General features: G+C 36.1%; 1 long non-coding RNA gene across 2 annotated transcripts in view; it reads right to left on the reverse strand.

The window, feature by feature from the left end:
* Positions 1-4,642: 4,642 nt before the first annotated feature.
* The window catches only part of LOC139813866 (uncharacterized), a 28,170-nt gene continuing 14,676 nt past the window's right edge, over positions 4,643-18,136 (reverse strand). The window contains exon 4 of one of the 2 annotated variants that reach the window (XR_011732283.1): positions 4,643-5,135. This is a non-coding gene — a long non-coding RNA (uncharacterized lncRNA). Of the gene's footprint in view, positions 5,136-16,749; positions 17,722-18,136 lie in introns of those variants that run through there. The other variant, XR_011732282.1, reaches the window with a different exon arrangement.

Consider the following 18,136-nt stretch of genomic DNA (forward strand, 5'->3'; position numbering starts at 1 on the left):
CTCGCCCAATAAGAATTCCCTTAAATAATAATTAGAAACATCCCGCCAACCAGAAATCCTTTAAACGAAAACCAGACACATCCCACACGAAATCCACCCCTTCCATCCTTCGAACCTTCCTATTTAAATCGCGACGTCGCAGGACTAGGCCTCAGAGAAATTTTCTCAGTTCAACCCTGCATTGCTCGGTTATAATCTAAACCTCATTCGTTCGAGTCTCACGTTAGAGTCAGTGCAGCAGATCCGACGGACCACCAGTCGCCTCCGACTCACCCACCGACGAGTCCAACGTCCATTCTGAGAGAAGGCCCACTAGTTCGAATTCAAGTCATCAAGTAGTAAGTCCCGTAATTTTCTTGATCCTTCTTTTTCCGCGTTATTGCCCCCCTTCTTAAACCGTCTATCGATTGTCGGACCCCCGGAAGCTTATTATATATTTGGGGGTCGGTCAGTGTGGGCATCAGGTTCCCAGCGGTCGTTGGCGTTGTCGTGGGCCTGACTTACCTCCCGGCGTCTCGTCGCTGTCGTGGACTCAGCTGGTCCACTGACCTCCCTGAGCTTATGCTCGTGGGTCGGTTAGTGTAGGCATCGAGTTCCCAGCGGTCGTTGGCGTTGTGGTAGGCCTGACTTGGCTCCCGGCGTCTCGTCGTTGTCGTGGACCCAGCCTGTCCACTGACCTCTTCCCCCCCTTTTTTAAGCTCGACGATTTCCTTTTGTTCGCTTCCGACCGGGTCCGAGAGAGATCGACTAAATAAGTAAATAATTTTAGTGGACCCGAAAGTCCTAGCCCCTCAAGGACCGAATCTCCGTACGATCAGGCGACAAAGAAATCGCCAGAACAAGCGGACGCGACGGGAGGTCGAACTCCCCCGGGAGCAGCTCAACGCCGGTCCTTCGCGACTCGCCATCCCACCGCCCCTACCAGCGTTTACAGAAGAACCCGGTTGTTCTAACCAGAATCGTCCCGCTAACATCCTGCCCTATCGCCCAGTCGTCCTGCCTTTTCGCCCAATTGTCGAACATCGCCCTATTTGCCGCGTGGCTCCGTTTCGCGTGGTCCCTCCTCGCGTGGTCCCCGTCAACCCCGATCCAGCCCGCTTCCTAGAACCTCCCGATTCTCCCTCCTCTTCCCGAAGTCCGTCCCCAACCTCTTCGACCGCCTCGACCCTCGATCTCGAGAAACTGGCCGACCCAGAGATCGTAATCTTAGAATAAATTTTAATTTTTTTTTTAATTTTCATATGTTTTAACTTCATAATTTACATATACTTTAATTTTAAGCCCGATTTAAATTAATTTACACACATACACAACACTTCACTAAATTCATGTAATCTCACTACTGATTCCGATTATAATAATAGCGGGTAAGATGTTCATTGTCAAATAAGTTTTTTCTTAAAGATCTTGCCCGATCACCTCCGCACCTATGTAACACCCGCGAGAAATACACACACACGTTACACATACATCCGACACTCACACTTATAAATGTATTCAATTTTATTTTGCCTAATTCTCATTTATTGTTCACCTAGCTTATATTATTGTAATAAATGTTTATCTTATGTTAAATATTAATTTCAATTTGCATTCATTTATAACTTAAGACCCACTACCATCCACCTCTCGAAATTGCACAAGGTCCGATCCTGAGTTAAAGGGATTAAATTCTCTGACTCGAAAAAGGACCGACGATCGCACCGCTCACGAAAGGCGTCCTAACGACTTTACAGACGTTGACCCTTTCTGAGTCATAAAAGTGCGTTCGGCTCGCGCCACGCGTCTCCGAGCGCGTACCTGCGAGCGACATTTGTAAGTATCTAGCTGCGTCCTCCCTTCCCCCGACCCCTCTGGCTAGCCTTTTCCTTGCTTCCCAGATTTTCACATCCTAATCCCGGGGTTGGACGTAACAATAAATTATTTAGAAATTTTTGTCATTTTAAAAGAAGATTTGCAATATCAAAGGAAAACTTTAACATGATATTAGAAAAAATTTATGTTGAATTACAACATAAAACTAATCGTATTCATCAAATAATAAAAAATTAATAATTCTATCCATATGTTACATAAACACGTTTTCGTAGATATTTTAAATAAAAATCGAAACACCTTTATTCAAATTAAAGAGAAGTAGTATAATATTTGAAAAGATTGGTTAAGAACACGACATACACAGCGACAAATATCTTGTTGTTGGCGACACTGGTGATTGAGTTAATCATCGATTGAAGTTAATCGGCGTTGGTCGAAGTGGCCCTCAGTGCAGTTTTATGGCGCATTGTGCCTCTGTATTTGATTTGTATGATAACTTTGAAAAAAGGGAAGCCGCAAAAGAGCGACATCGGGAAAAGTTAAACCTGATACGTAAGTTCACCAAACCGAATACATTTCTACACTAGTTTTTTTTCTCTATCGACATCTGTGATGAATTATTATCTGTGATTAACTTTAAAAAAATGTAAACTGTAGTTAATCTTTAGTTGATTGCAATAGACATTGCAGTACCAATTATCGACTATTATAGGGGGAGGGGAGGGGGAGGGAAAGGAGGAGGGGGAGGGGGTGGGAGAGGGAGAGGGAGAGGGAGAGAGAATTATATATATACATATTACAATATTAATAATCTTTGCAGAAACTTTGTTGTTTCCAAATTTTATGATCTTTAGCGTTATATCAATTAAAAAATTAAGCACTCGATTGTTCTGCCTAAAAGTTATTGCATGACATACTCCAAATCTTTACGACACATCTCTAAGGCAGACTTTATTCTCAGCAAACCTATGGAGTGTTCAATTACTATTAACACAGAAATTATGAGTAGTAGTTCAATACAAATAAATATCAACTTACTACAAAAATGATAAAATATCCAATTCTGCGGTGGTAGGTTCACTACCGTGACTCTGATCAAATGGATAGAATCCGGAATATTCATTCTATTATTTTGTAAGCTGTTGTTCTTGCAATGCAAAAATAACTTTTGAACTGTAAAAATAATATAATTTAATTATTAATATAGAACATGTAAGTCTGGCCAGTTGGTGTTGTTATATTATTTAAGGATCTTTTTTTTAAATTAAAAATATTTATTTACTATTCGCATACATTACAACAAACGTTTCGACCTTTCGTTCGGGTCCTCTTTAACGTTCTTTTGTAAACAAATAATATCCGCAATCCGTTATATATGTTTAATGCAATACATATAATTAATAATTTTTCAGTGTTGTGAAAAATATCGTGTGCACCTTGGATCGAAAGCTTTTTCAGACTCGTGTGATTTGCCGCTCTCGCCTTTGGCTCGGGTGGCAAACTTCACACTCGTCTGAAAAACGCTGCTTTCTCTCCTTGGTGCACAATATACTATAGTAGGTGCTTACAACGTGACATTTTATGAGCAAAAAAAATTATATAGTCACTGGCAAGACTGGTAAAGAATTGGGTAAGAGCTGAATAAAAAATTATATTCAATATTTAATATCAAAGAAAGTTTGCGGAAATTGGAGCAATTACGTACATTTTTTTTTAAAGAGAAATTGGAAACCCATTTATTATTAGCAATTTTTCTAATTCTATTACATTCTTTAGTTTTTTCTACCCCTATCTATATATATAACTACCTGACGTCTGTATGTCTGTCTGTCTGACCGTGAACTACTTGTTATTTCCCGAGAAATTGGAAAAATTTCGTAACTGGTTTCCAAAAATATCGGTAACAAAAAATTATACACTTTATGGCAATCCCCAGGAAATTCTACCACTACTTCATATACAATTCTTTGAGATTCGGTCAATTATTTCCTGAAAATTTTAAAAAATTTTGTAACTCGCTTCCAAAAAATCGGTAATAAAAAATGGTTTTGAATATTCCACGCTAGATTAAATTACACCATCCCCAAATCACTCAACGGGTGGATGCTTTTATTCGCGGCAATGAAAAATATTTGCTTCTTCTTTTTCTCTCTCCCCGCACTTCCCGGAAAATTCTACTCTTACTTCATATGCAATTCTTTAAGATTCGGTCAATTATTTCCGGAAAAATCCAAAAAGATCGATAACGAAAAATTATATACTTTATAGCACTCCCCGGGAAATTCTACCCCTACTCCATATATAATTCTTTGAAATTCGGTCCATTAACGAATGAGTAGTTCGCGGTCAGACAGACAGACATACATATACAGACGTCAGGTACTTATAATAATAAAACATTTTTTTAAACAGAAATCGGTAACGAAAAATTATACGCTTTATGACAATCCCCGGGAAATTTTATCCCTACTTCATATACAATTCTTTAAGATTCGGTCAATTATTAATTCCCGAAAAATTGAAAAAATATCAGTACCGGCTTCTAAAAAATCGGTAACAAAAAATTATACACTTTATGGCACTTTCCAGGAAATTCTACCTCTACTGCTTCATATGTAGGGGAGCTAGCTCAATTTTTTCGTGATTATTTCGGTACTTATGAAGCTTTTTGTGGTGATTCAGAATGTTATTTAATGATTAAAGCTCCGGGGACTGACAAAAAAGTGGAGGGCTTTGGGTGGAATAGCCACCCACTTGTGCAAAAAAAATTTTTTTTTTTCAAGTCATTTCGGTATGTCAGTCATTTTGAACTATAATTCTTTGATATATTCTATGACTATTTGCAAATTGACTGACAAAAAAGTGGGTCGCTTGTGGGTGTAGGGCCGCCCAAAAATGTCATTTTTTTCAAGTCATTTCGGTATGTCAGTCATTTTGCACCATAATTCTTTGATATATTCTATGACTATTAGCATAATTGACTGACAAAAAAGTGGGTCTCAAAACCCTCATAAAATATTGTAAATTCCACAGTTTGCGACTTGTGAATCTTTTCCTTCTACCATTGATGGTCATCAGAACTCATTTTAATTCTTATTGTCTTTTCATTACTCAAATAAATAATTAAAAGTACATCGTAAACTGAAGCCAATATCTTTTTTTATGGTTATTTATTATATAATTGAAACAAAAAAGTAATGAAAAATAGCATTGAATCATCATCATAAAAAATAAATAATAAAACTAGGAATCTCTTTTTTCTTCTTCATCACAATCATTTAGGTCATCTTCATCCTCAGAAAGGTCGTCACTCGATTCTGTAACATTTAAAAATCATATGATTAAATCATATGATAAAAATCATGTACTTTTAATTATTTATTTGAGTATAATAATGAAAAGACAATAAGAATTAAAATGAGTCCTGATGACCATCAATGGTAGAAGGAAAAGATTCATAAGTCATCGCAAACTGTGGAATTTACATTTTATGAGAGTTTTGAGACCCACTTTTTTGTCAGTCAATTATGCTAATAGTCATAGAATATATCAAAGAATTATGGTGCAAAATGACTGACATACCAAAATAACTTTTAAAAAAATGACATTTTTGGGCGGCCCTACACCCACAAGCGACCCACTTTTTTGTCAGTCAATTTGCAAATAGTCATAGAATATATCAAAGAATTATGGTGCAAAATGACTGACATACCGAAATGACTTGAAAAAAAATTTTTTTTTGCACAAGTGGATGGTTATACCACCCCCACTTTTTTGTCAGTCCCCAGAGCTTTGATCATTTAATAACATTCTGAATCACCACAAAAAGTTTCATAAGTACCGAAATAATCACGAAAAAATGGAGCTAGCTCCCCTACTATATACTTTTGGTAAAAATTCGGTCCACTAACGAATGAGTAGTTCGCGGTCAGACATACATACATACATACAGACGTCAGGTACTTATATATATAAATGGGATCAAACTGTTCCCCCCCCCTCCAGGTATTATAGGTAAGATAATCTGTTATATAGTCTATTAATTACTACGACTAAAGCTTATAAAAAAAAAATCACAATTAGTTTGATCACTAATAGTCAACTTATATCATAACTCTATATCACAACCGGCAAAAAATATTATATGTTATACAGGTAACATGCACTGGAAAAAATTTATCGTTTTGTTTTCTTAATAGCGTAATCGACTGGGCCAGATTTGCTCCCTCCAAAAGCGATTAATGACGTCACTTCGGCAAATCGACTAATGTTATTGCTCGATTTGCTGAAGTGACGTCAATAATCGCTTTCGGAGCGAGCAAATCCGGCCCAGTCGATAAATAGTTTTTTTGCAAGAACGCTCTTTCTTTTCCCACTGTCGGACCCTTTCTCTTGCTTCCGCCAGGGATCATTTTGCAACTAGGACATCACAGAATCTTTGGCATCTACACTGAACCAAAAATGTACATGAATGTAATAAAAACATTCATTATAGTAATAAAAAATTCATTAAAATTGGTCCAATGAATTAATTATCATTATCATTTATTATCATTATTAATTGTTTATTATCATAATGATTTATGGTTTATAAAAGAATAATTTGAATATTAAACTATTACTACAATTCATTGTAATAATCAAGAGACACGGTAGTGTCTCGCGCCAAGTACACGCGGAGCGAGACCGACCGTGACTCTTTTACGCGACGCGACGGGTTGCGAGTACTCGAAATGTTGAGATCTCGATAACGAGTGAACGGATCAAGTTCTAAGTAGGCTTGATCGATAGCTTGGGGTCCAATTAGGGGGGGGGGGGTTTCTCTTATAATATATTCCGCTACGTGCCCTACGAGCGGAGATATTGCGACGCAAAGTCCAAATGTGAAAATTTATTTTTAAGATACGAATACGAATACGAATACTTCTACGTCAACCGTCTCTCATCTCAATATTATTATGATTATCAGAGAAACGTCACTTTCACTTTTTCGACGCTGGCTGCGCAGGTATCACCCGTTTCGATATCGCGCGCGTATTTCGAAATTAGGTCGATAGACTTATCGGTCAGGAGGAAGATTTCTATTTAGGTAAATTAGGTATATACTTATATAATATATATTGAGGCTACGGTCAACGTGACGCTACAAATGCTTCGAAGCATTCCTCTTCTCTTTTCTTTCAATGAAGAAAGAAAGAGAAGAAGAACGCTCCAAAGCATTTGTAGCGTCACGTTGACCGTAGCCTCTGTCAATTGCTTCATGTTTATCTGGAGAGATTTCGTATCCTTACATCGTATTACCACCGCTGCCGGAAAAGAAGGTTCTCTACGCTTGGCAGAAAGTGCCGCTAGGGAATTTTTAAGTCGATTCTTATGAATCAAGCTTGAATTCGATGTCTAGGTATCCCAGGTTGCCGATGACGAGATCCAGATAGTGCGCTTCATAGTTTTCGGTGTCCAGGTGTAATAATACGTTGAATTCGATGTCTACGTGTCCCAGATTGCCGATGACGAGGTCCACATAGTGCGCTCCGTAGTTTTCGGTGTCTACGTGTATTAATACCTTGAACTCGATGTCCACGTGTCCCAGGTTGCCGATGACGGGATCCAGATAGTGCGCTTCATAGTTTTTGGTGTCCAGGTGTAATAATACGTTGAATTCGATGTCTACGTGTCCCAGGTTGCCGATGACGAGGTCCACATAGTGCGCTCCGTAGTTTTCGGTGTCTACGTGTATTAATACCTTGAACTCGATGTCCACGTGTCCCAGGTTGCCGATGACGGGATCCAGATAGTGCGCTTCATAGTTTTTGGTGTCCAGGTGTAATCGTACGTTGAATTCGATGTCTAGGTGTCCCAGGTTGGCGATGACGAGGTCCACATAGTGCGCTTCATAGTTTTCGGTGTCCAGGTGTAATAATACGTTGAATGCAAAGTCTAGGTGTCCCAGGTTGCCGATGACAATGTCTATAGATAGTGAGCTCCGTAGTTTTCGGTGTCTACGTGTATTAATACCTTGAATTCGATGTCTAGGTGTCCCAGGTTGCCGATGACGAGGTCCACATAGTGCGCTCCATAGTTTTCGGTGTCTACGTGTATTAATATTTTGAAATTGATGTCTAGGTGTCCCAGGTTGCTGATGACAAGGTCCAGATAGCGCGCTCCGTAGTTTTTGGTGTCTAGATGTAATAATACCTTGAATTCGATGTCTACGTGTTTCAGGTTGCCGATGACGAGATCCACATAGTGCGCTTCGTAGTTTTTGGTGTCTAGGTGTATTAATAACTTTAAATCTGAATGTAGGACACGTAGATATCGAATTTGAGGTATTAATACACGTAGACACCGAAAACTACAGAGCGCACTATGTGGATCTCGTCATCGGCAGCGTGGGACACCTAGACATCGAATTCAACGTATTATTACACCTGGACACCGAAAACTATAGAGCGCACTATCTGGAACCCGTCATCGGCAACCTGGAACACGTGGACATCGAATTCAAGGTATTAATACACCTGGATACCGAAAACTATGGAACGCACTATGTGGACCTCGTCATCGGCAACCTGGGACACCTAGACATCGAATTCAAACTTGATTCATAAGAATCGACTTAAAAATTCCCTAGCGGCAGAATTAAAATTATGTCATAATAAAAATAAATAATTATGACATAATAAAAATTCACTGAATTAAAATTATGTCTAGACATAATAAAAATTGGACGAATTAAAATTATGTCTTGACATAATAAAAATTGGATGAATTAAAATTATGTCTGACAAAAATAATTCCGCATTTTTATTATGTGTATACACATAATTTTAATTCATACAATTTTTATTATGTGTACACATAATTTGTTTTCGAATGAACGTAAAACGTATTTGTTATAATATCCATTATTGAAAATCGATATGCGCGACAAAAGCTCTTGTATATCATTAATTATGTTATTATTTATTATATATATTTCTATCCATATATTTTCAGTATTATTGTTACATTAGAAAAATTATTGGCATTTAGGATACAAATCTTTTTCCGTTAGTTTGTAAGTTTCATGATTAAAAAGATCATGTCGTATTATTAACATATACCTAAGATTTATAGAATCGTTATTAATTTTATTATATATCTCAATTGCGCGAATCTCAAATATGTTTTGTAAAAATTATGCATAATATTCCTATGCAAGGATACTTGTTTAATTATTTCTTTCTATTGCATTTAAGTATAAAAAAATATACAATTTCTCTGTGTTTGCACTTTATATTTAATGAGCAAGCAATTAAATATATATGATTCAATTTGCGTCTATGTTTCTTTATTGACTGACATAATTATTTACTTTTAAATCTTTTTCTTTTCTAAAATTCAATCAATTGAATAGCAAAAACTACGTTGTCATATTATATATTTTTAGTACGTAGTGTGCAAATGTATTTTGAAATAAAGATTATATATTTTTTACTGAATTATTTACACACACGTGCGGTTTCAGAGAATCATTTATCGCCAACTCAAATATGTTCTTATTCAACTGTTAAAATATGAAAGATAATTTTATCTAGTTGTGACATTCGTTCGAATTCCCGAAATAATTTTCAAGGATGTGAGTACGAATATATATATATATATATATCGTACTATTTAATATTTATAATTAATAGAAAATTATAAACGATGCGTTATGTATGAGAAATTTAACAGAATTGCTTTTATCAAATAGAATTAATTTGCGATTAGTTGAAGGGAACAAAAGAATAAACAAATCAGGTAAATTTCAGACACGTGTTGCAGGTGTCCATCTGTAATTATCAAAAATATCGATACCTGAACATATACAGTTGCGAACAACATTCAGTAAGACACGCGAATAAAAATAAATAAAAAATTTTACAGTTAACGACTTATTAACATTAATCATGCTATATTGCGATTATGTTTTATGTTAAAATTAAAAAATATATACAAGGTGTACAACTAAAAGGGTTACAGATTATTATTTTTAAAAACTAAGCAAAATATTAAATTGTTGGTTTCTTTAGAAATAATAGCCCGTACACTTTTAGCTTCATACCTTGTATATACTGTTTATAAGATTATAAGATATATTGTTTATAAGATTAAGATGCATAACACTACAAAAAGGCGTGATATCCGTACAAAATTACCTTTTCAAAAAAAGGTAAAAGAAGGCGCCAAGTACACGCATAGTAGTGTATATGTATTATGTTGTTACCCTGTTATGTTGTTACCTCGAAAAAAACAAAGTAGTAGTATTATACCTCCAAATAGCTTTACCCTGTACATACTGTTTATAAAATGCGTAATACTACAAAAAGGCGCGATATCCGTACAAAATTACCTTTTTTAAAAATATGCATATACTTTGTAGGGGGCAGAAAGTGTATATAAAAATATAATATTTGTAAGTCATGCGTAATTTAATAGCAGATTATTTTTTAAGTTATTGTTCATAAACTTACTAAACATTAATTTTTTAATTAATAATAATTCTTTAATACATATTGTAGAAATATAATTTTCAAGATATCTTTTTACGCAAAGTAGAATGCATACAGCTTTATTTTGTTAGGAAGTATCGGATTTCTCGGATAGATCTTAATCAAGAAACTATTACGAAATTGCCCTGACATTTCCACGATGTACTTATTAATACGGTCGAAAAAAAAACAAGAGTCCCGAAAGTCAACTGGACGAAATGTTTGAGAGTTTGATGAGAGCAAAGAAAGCGATATCGAATAACCATGATGCATTCGTAAAACAATTTGCTATACATATAAATATATAATCTGTAGCTTTATGATCGTATGAAAAAGGAAATACCTAATTTCCGTAAAAAAGTCGTGACAATCGTAGGCAATCTCGATTTTGAGGACAGGGTTGTCGGAAAATGATAAAAACATTATATATAATATATAAGGTAAATAATTCTAATTATTCTTGTTATACTTTCTCGCCTATATTATATATCTCAATGCATAAAAATTTATCTTGTACACACACACACCATATACACGTATACGTATATACGTACACATATACTCAAAGGCTACATATTTTATATTTTATGTAAATTTAATTACAACCATTAAAGCAGCCACATTAAATAAGCTTTCTCTTTATTATTCTCTTTCTAAATATTTCAAATGTTATAGTGAAACGGAATATTTATTTTAGGTATCCATAATTTTTCACCTTGCAGCTAATGTACGCTTTCAGGAGAAAATCAAATCTCAAATACAAACAAATATTTACGCTACCGATACCATTTTGTGCATCGCCAAACTTATGCCAAACTTAAAAGTAATTCTTCCTTTTAAGAGTAAACTTGCAAATAGTAAAAAATAATTCAAATGTTATTAATTTTCACACAAATATCCATCGCAAGGTTGATGGAATAAATTTAATCGACATTTTATTCCGCAATCTTTATTCATTGACATTTATCTTGCAGTCATTTATCTATGTATCAACCATATATGCGAATTTCTGCATGAAACATATCGAAGAACATGTTTACACATATCCTATTAATTACAAAGATCTTATTACACATATCTTATCCGAAAACATAATGGAAGAAAAGACAGCCAAGTGTGTATTTCTTTCGTCCTCGATATAATAAATTAATTAAATACATCAATGTAGAAAGTTAAATAATCATTTTGGCAGATTTACCTTACAATGGCCGAATACGTATACATTCACAAAAGCGATTGCGGAAGGGCTTCTCAGAGATAAAAGCGGACCAATTGGAATATTTCAGCCTGCCACAAGTAAATTAATTATACCATTTATAATTTATAATATTAGATATGGATATAAGACTTTAATGTAACAGTTTTCTTTTTATTCGAGAGTTTATTACCTTTAATCGCTTATGCTTATACAATTATATTCGCTTTAGATTACAGCATCGATGAAATTAATAAATGCAATGTAAACTTTTTTTTTCATTATTATCACAACAATATTATTTTTAGTATTTTAAACGCTGTCTTCCATAAAATGTTAAGTATCAAGATTAAATCTGAATAAGATGTATATTATCATAATATACGTATTTCTAATAGACATTACGAACTTCAAAGGATATATTTCTATTACATAAGTGTAACTATCATTACGCTTACATTAAATAAATTAATGTAAGAATAATTCGTAGAAATAATATTTTGTGATAGTAACAAAAAATCGTGATAATAGTTATATTTGTGCGCAAATTTCTGCGGATTAGTAAAAAGAAATAATAAACATATTTTTTAGTTACATCTACCGCTAATGAACCGCTCGTCGGATGGAATAACAACTTTTTAGGGGAAATAGGGATAACTGTGTCTATATCGAGTGGTTTTCAATAAGATTTATGCTATGCAATCCTTATATCCCTACAAATTTTGTTCCCGTTGATCTTACCGGAAACGCTTTAATTGCAAGCGCGTGGGATGTTTTTATTCAATTCAGGTAATTATTATAGATACAATCGCCATGACGCAAAACCTCTTTTTTACGAGCAAAGTTATTACTAATGAATTATTCAGATACCCTATATTAATACACACTTATCCGTGCACGTGTGGATCTGATAACAATAAAAATAATTATTTTTAAATTATAGTCGCAATTATTTGCTGTATTAGATATACAACAAACCTATTTCAATATAGCACAATATATAGGGCTGACTTTAAAATACATAGTATCAGAGTGAATATTAAAATAAAAATATTGACATAATTACACATTGTGTACATCAGCGCATAATTATTTATCATTTTAATGCATGAAGAAACATTACATAACATTACATTACATAAGAAACATCACGGCTTAAATATCCTTAAATAGCTTTATCTTGTAGGAGAGGCAAAGACTAATTTATAATTTTGTACCGTCGGCTGACGCACCGACTATAGGTGAATGGTTCTATAAAATCGCCGACATAAAAAAGACATATCCTTTGCCCAAAGCTCAATGGTGGCCCTTTGTAATAATATTACAACGAAAAATACTATATAGAATTTGCACTTGGCTCAGTCACTTGCTTCCGGCTTTACCAGTGGACATAATAAGCATTTGCATGAATCATTGTCCGAGGTACTGCAGAAATATAAATGGGTGCTTAAAACAAAAGATTATAATAAATTCATATGTCTTTTAGAATGTGGAAATTATATAGAAAGATTCATAGTAAATCCTACGAAATGGCACCCTTTATTACAAGGCGCGATGGAGTTATTCGGATATAATATTTAACCGGAGCGGCTGTGTGTGTTTCAAGTCTGACAAATTTAGTCGGCACGCAGTCAAAGGTTGGTAAATATGTAAAAGTAAATATTAGCACGTTTGCATTATTATAAACAAATTGAACGGACAGGGCTAGCAAACAAAACTGGATTTTAGTACTTAAGATGTGTATTATAAATTAGTAATAAAAAACAAACGTATTGACCTTTAATGTGGTTTCCGTCACAGTGCGCAATTTACAGATATTTCGAATTATTTAACAAAATTAAATAATAATTGTGTTGCGGCCCCAATTAATGATTAAGAAATATTTAAGTATTATTTAAAGAGATGTATTTAAAGATTATTATTGTATTATTTAAAGATATATTATTAAAAAAATGTATTAAATCAAGATAATAAGAAACGCGATCGTGAATGCGAGCCGAGTCAGCAAAACGATGAGTTGCGCGAGCGGCCCACATTCGATCGAGCAACTCAGCAATAATTCATTTCACATAAATAACGATCAAACAGAAGCAATTATTAAAGTCTATCTTTTATTTAACGAGTCGTATACATAGTTCCGTTTCTTCCCTGGAATCAAAAAATTCCGTGTCCCACAAAAAAGGGGCACAACAATTGGCAAAACATTTTGCCTAAATTCTTTTTTTGTTGCAATTAATCAATTTAAATTTTGCGTTTTTTGGTTAAATAATTTAAAATAATTGTACATTGGGCACTGATGATGACTATATTAAAGGTCAAAACGTTTGTTTTTATTACTAATTTATAATACATATCTCTTAAGCACTAAAATGTAGCTCTGTTTGCTAGCCCCACAAAATTTAAATTATATTTATTTTGAATATTTCTTGAATTTTCAAACAATATTTTGTGCTATCTCGTACATATACAGGGTGCCATGCGGCATATTAATGCGGACCAATGTTCATGAGCAGGTAGAGCGGATAAAACTGATTCGCAAAAAGTTTTTTACGTTTTGTAAGTTTCTTAATAATTAATAAAAAATTAATTAATAAAATACGCGAATCAGGATGCGTCCGTGCTATTCGATGAGAAGCTGCAACCCAACATTCACGTAGTTAGACGCGTGGCGAGACATTGGGAGGAACGCTAAGTAAATAACAATGGCTGTACATGAGCGACATTCGTGCACAGCCATTGTTATTTGTAAAGCGCTTTTCCTAATATTTCGCTACACGTATAGCAACGTGACACCCTGTATATGTATATACATACACGTACATAATGTATTTTACTTTGTTATATTGTCTTATAGGAGGGACTGGTTTTGTTGGAAAAATTTTGACTGAAAAACTGTTACGAAGTTGCCCCGATATTTCGACGATATATCTGCTGATACGTTCAAAAAAAGACAAATGTCCCAAAAGCCGACTGGACGAGATGTTTGGGAAACCTGTGAGTATCTCGAAAACAATATCGAAACATGATGTATATTTGTAAATGATCGTTATTCAAATCTGTAATCCATAGCTTTTTGACCGAATAAAAGAAGAGGTACTCAATTTCCAAAAAAGAAATCGTACCGATCATAGGCGATCTCGATAAAGAAGACTTCGGATTGTCAGAAAGTGACGAAAACAGACTGAATCGAACAGACGAAATCAGGTGATTAATGCAGATTATTTATATTATTATATCATCTATTTTACTTATATTCTAATATACAATAAACCGACACGATTACGGGTACAATAGACACAATATTGAGTACGGGCGCACTTCAAATGATATCCGCAACCAAGCCGAACATGCGATAGGATACTTAAGATTAAAAGAAGCTCGAGACATGATCCCAGAATTTAACGAAAATTCAAACAAACTCCAAAAATTCAAGCGCACTATCATACGCGATAAAAAATTAACCTCTTCAGAAGAAGGAACATTATTAGCGAATCGATTTTATGCACGAAACTTAAAGAAAGGGCTATGACAGACTTCCAAACGCGAGAAATTTAGGATTTCCAGCAATTAAAGAAAGAATTTCTTTAATTCTAGAAATTTCTTATCTGAGTAGAAAAAGTGCATCTCCAGTTAGAATTTCACACGTTGAAACAAAAACAAGGGGAGAGCGCGCGATCATTCGGACTCAGAACAGATAAGTTAGCCATGGAATTGCACGAATCAATGATAGAAGGAAGAAACCATGCTCCCGAAGAAAAACGGATCACTAGAAATCATACAGCAACAAGCATTGCAAAACTTTCAATTAGGGCTACGAGAAGATATCAAAATACTCGTACAATCCCAACATTACGCTACACTGCAAGAAACAATTGCAGGGGCAAACGCAGAAAAATAATTACACGCATTCCCCACAGGCACGAGATAATAAACCAATGGTACAGTGCCAGAAATGCGGAAAGAACAAACATTACGGTCGCGATTGCAGAACAAGTCGATACGCGAACCGATTTTTGTTACCAAAATCAGACAGATACTCCCGCGTAAATACAATTGAAAAATATTGTAAACATTGCAAAAAGGCAGGACACGTACGCAAGGAATGCTGGTTATTACATAAGCAACCTGGCAAAGGACGGATAAATCAAGCCAAGCAATACAGAGGACCACAAAAAGGCAATCATGCCATGGATCCAAAAAAGAAAAATTCTAACTTCACGCAAAATAGCGATGAAGAAGACAAAACAAAACAGCGACGACTAGCGATCGAATACCAAGTTTCACACTTGAACGATACGCAGCGATCGCATATAGGGTTAGATCTCGTTACCTTACCAATGAAAGAAGATAACAAGGTAAGGTAAATCTAATTTTTCACGAAAACAAAGCTTTCTCTATGAGGAAGCAATATAATAATAAAGGCTCACAAAATTAGAAATCAATCGAAGAAAAATGGAGCCATTGCAGAACTATACTATGCCATGCACGAGGACAAAGTGGCAGATCTGGTGCCCGTCGACATTGTGATCAACCTAATGATTTGCGCGGCATGAAGGACCGCCACACAACGCACTGACACCATTCCAATCTACAACTGTTGCACCGGCTTACAAAATCCTATAACTTGGAAGCAGTTCATCGATCTGTCGATCTTTAAATATTGCCGGCTACACCCGATGGACAATATGCTCTGGTATCCAGACGTTCGTTGCCATAGCTCCGCCAAGATAAACACATTGTGCGTGACACTTCAGCACAATATACCAGCGTACATCTTAGACACTCTCGCACGGCTCAAGGGCTCGCGGCCTATAATGGATTAATAATCCATTACGTAAGTTGTCTACAGACGATTCCGAGTCTCGACATCGAACTCGCGAAACTCATGTTCGACCGTTAGATGCCGTGCCGTCGTAAGCGGTGAGATCCCGACGACGGGCAGAGGCGCCGTACGGCAAACCGGGCTCGTGCGACGACCGGCCCGCGAGGGGACCGGCCGCCTAGTAAGTGTGTCACATTGTTTTGAGCCTTTCGACTCACGAGACTCCTAGAGATATTATTGCCACCTTTGACTAGAGAGGATATGGCCTTAGAGGCGTTCAGGCATAATCCCACGGATGGTAGCTTCGCACCGCCGGCCGCTCGACCGAGTGCGTGAACCAAATGTCCGAACCTGCGGTTCCTCTCGTACTGAGCAGGATTACTATCGCAATGACTGGTCATCAGTAGGGTAAAACTAACCTGTCTCACGACGGTCTAATTACCATATAGACATATTTTTTGCTTTTCAGCAATTGTTTTGTTACAGCGTGGTAGTTCTTTGTAGAACTCTTTCCTGGTGTCTGTTCGGAAATCAGAATTAGTATTAAAGAAAGATTCTTCAATTATTTGCAACATTTGCCCATACAGAGCATAATATTTAATAGATATCCAGTGGATTGTCGTAGCCCGACCATCTTTTGGGAATAAGAACACGTTTAATAATCAATACGTGATCAAAGTAGAAAAGAAAGATATTAATATAAGATGAGACAATTAAATTGAAATTTCCCGCATCCAAAAAATAATTACACGCATTCCCGACAGGCACAAGATAATAAACCAATGGTACAGTGCCAGAAATGCGGAAAGAACGGACATTACGGTCGCGATTGCAGAACAAGTCGATACGCGAACCGATTTTCGTTACCAAAACCAGACAAATACTCCCGCGTAAATGCAATTGAAAAATATTGTAAACATTGCAAAAAGGCAGGACACGTACGCGAGGAATGCTGGTTATTACATAAGCGACCTGGCAAAGAACAGATAAATCAAGCCAAGCAATAACGAGGACCACAAAAAGGCAATCATATAGCCATGGATCCAAAAAAGAAAACTTCACGCAAAACAGCGATGAAAAAGACAAAGCAAAACAGCGACGACTAGCAATCGAATACCAAGTTTCACACTTGAAGATACGCAGCGATCGCATACAGGGTTAGATCTCGTTACCCTACCAATGAAAGAAGCTAAACAAGGTAAGGTAAATCTATTGTTTGATCCGTCCAAAAAAGGACCAGTCCGTCGAGCAACGTTTTCAAGAACTACTGAACAATCCCGTTTTCGACAGGATACGATCGGAGTTTCCGGGCACCTTGAACAAAATCTTCCCTGTGAAAGGTGACGTAGGCCTGCCGGAGCTAGGGCTCCCGCCTAAAGACAGATATATGTTGATACAGAGAGTTAATATCGTGTTCCATAGCGCGGCCACCGTGCGCTTTAACGAGTCGCTGAAGATAGCCGTTAATCTGAACACGATGAGCACCGATCGTATATTGGAATTGTGTAAACCTTATTAGCGTCATTCACGTCAGCACGGCCTACAGTAATGCCGACCGACGAGAGATTGAAGAATCGATATACATCACGGAGGTGAAGCCGTACATGGTAGTCGATATGTGCGAAAATTAAACCACAAAAGGAAAGAAAAGTAGAGAAACATAGGAGGAAATAGAAAAACATTTTTTTTACCTTATACTGAAGAACGACGGAAATTATAGCGACTACGACCGCGACCGCGACCGCGACCCGCGCGGACTCGCGCAAGAATTTTCTGTTGAAAATCCCA

Source organism: Temnothorax longispinosus, chromosome 1 (assembly GCF_030848805.1).
Source record: "Temnothorax longispinosus isolate EJ_2023e chromosome 1, Tlon_JGU_v1, whole genome shotgun sequence".
Taxonomy (NCBI): domain Eukaryota; kingdom Metazoa; phylum Arthropoda; class Insecta; order Hymenoptera; family Formicidae; genus Temnothorax; species Temnothorax longispinosus.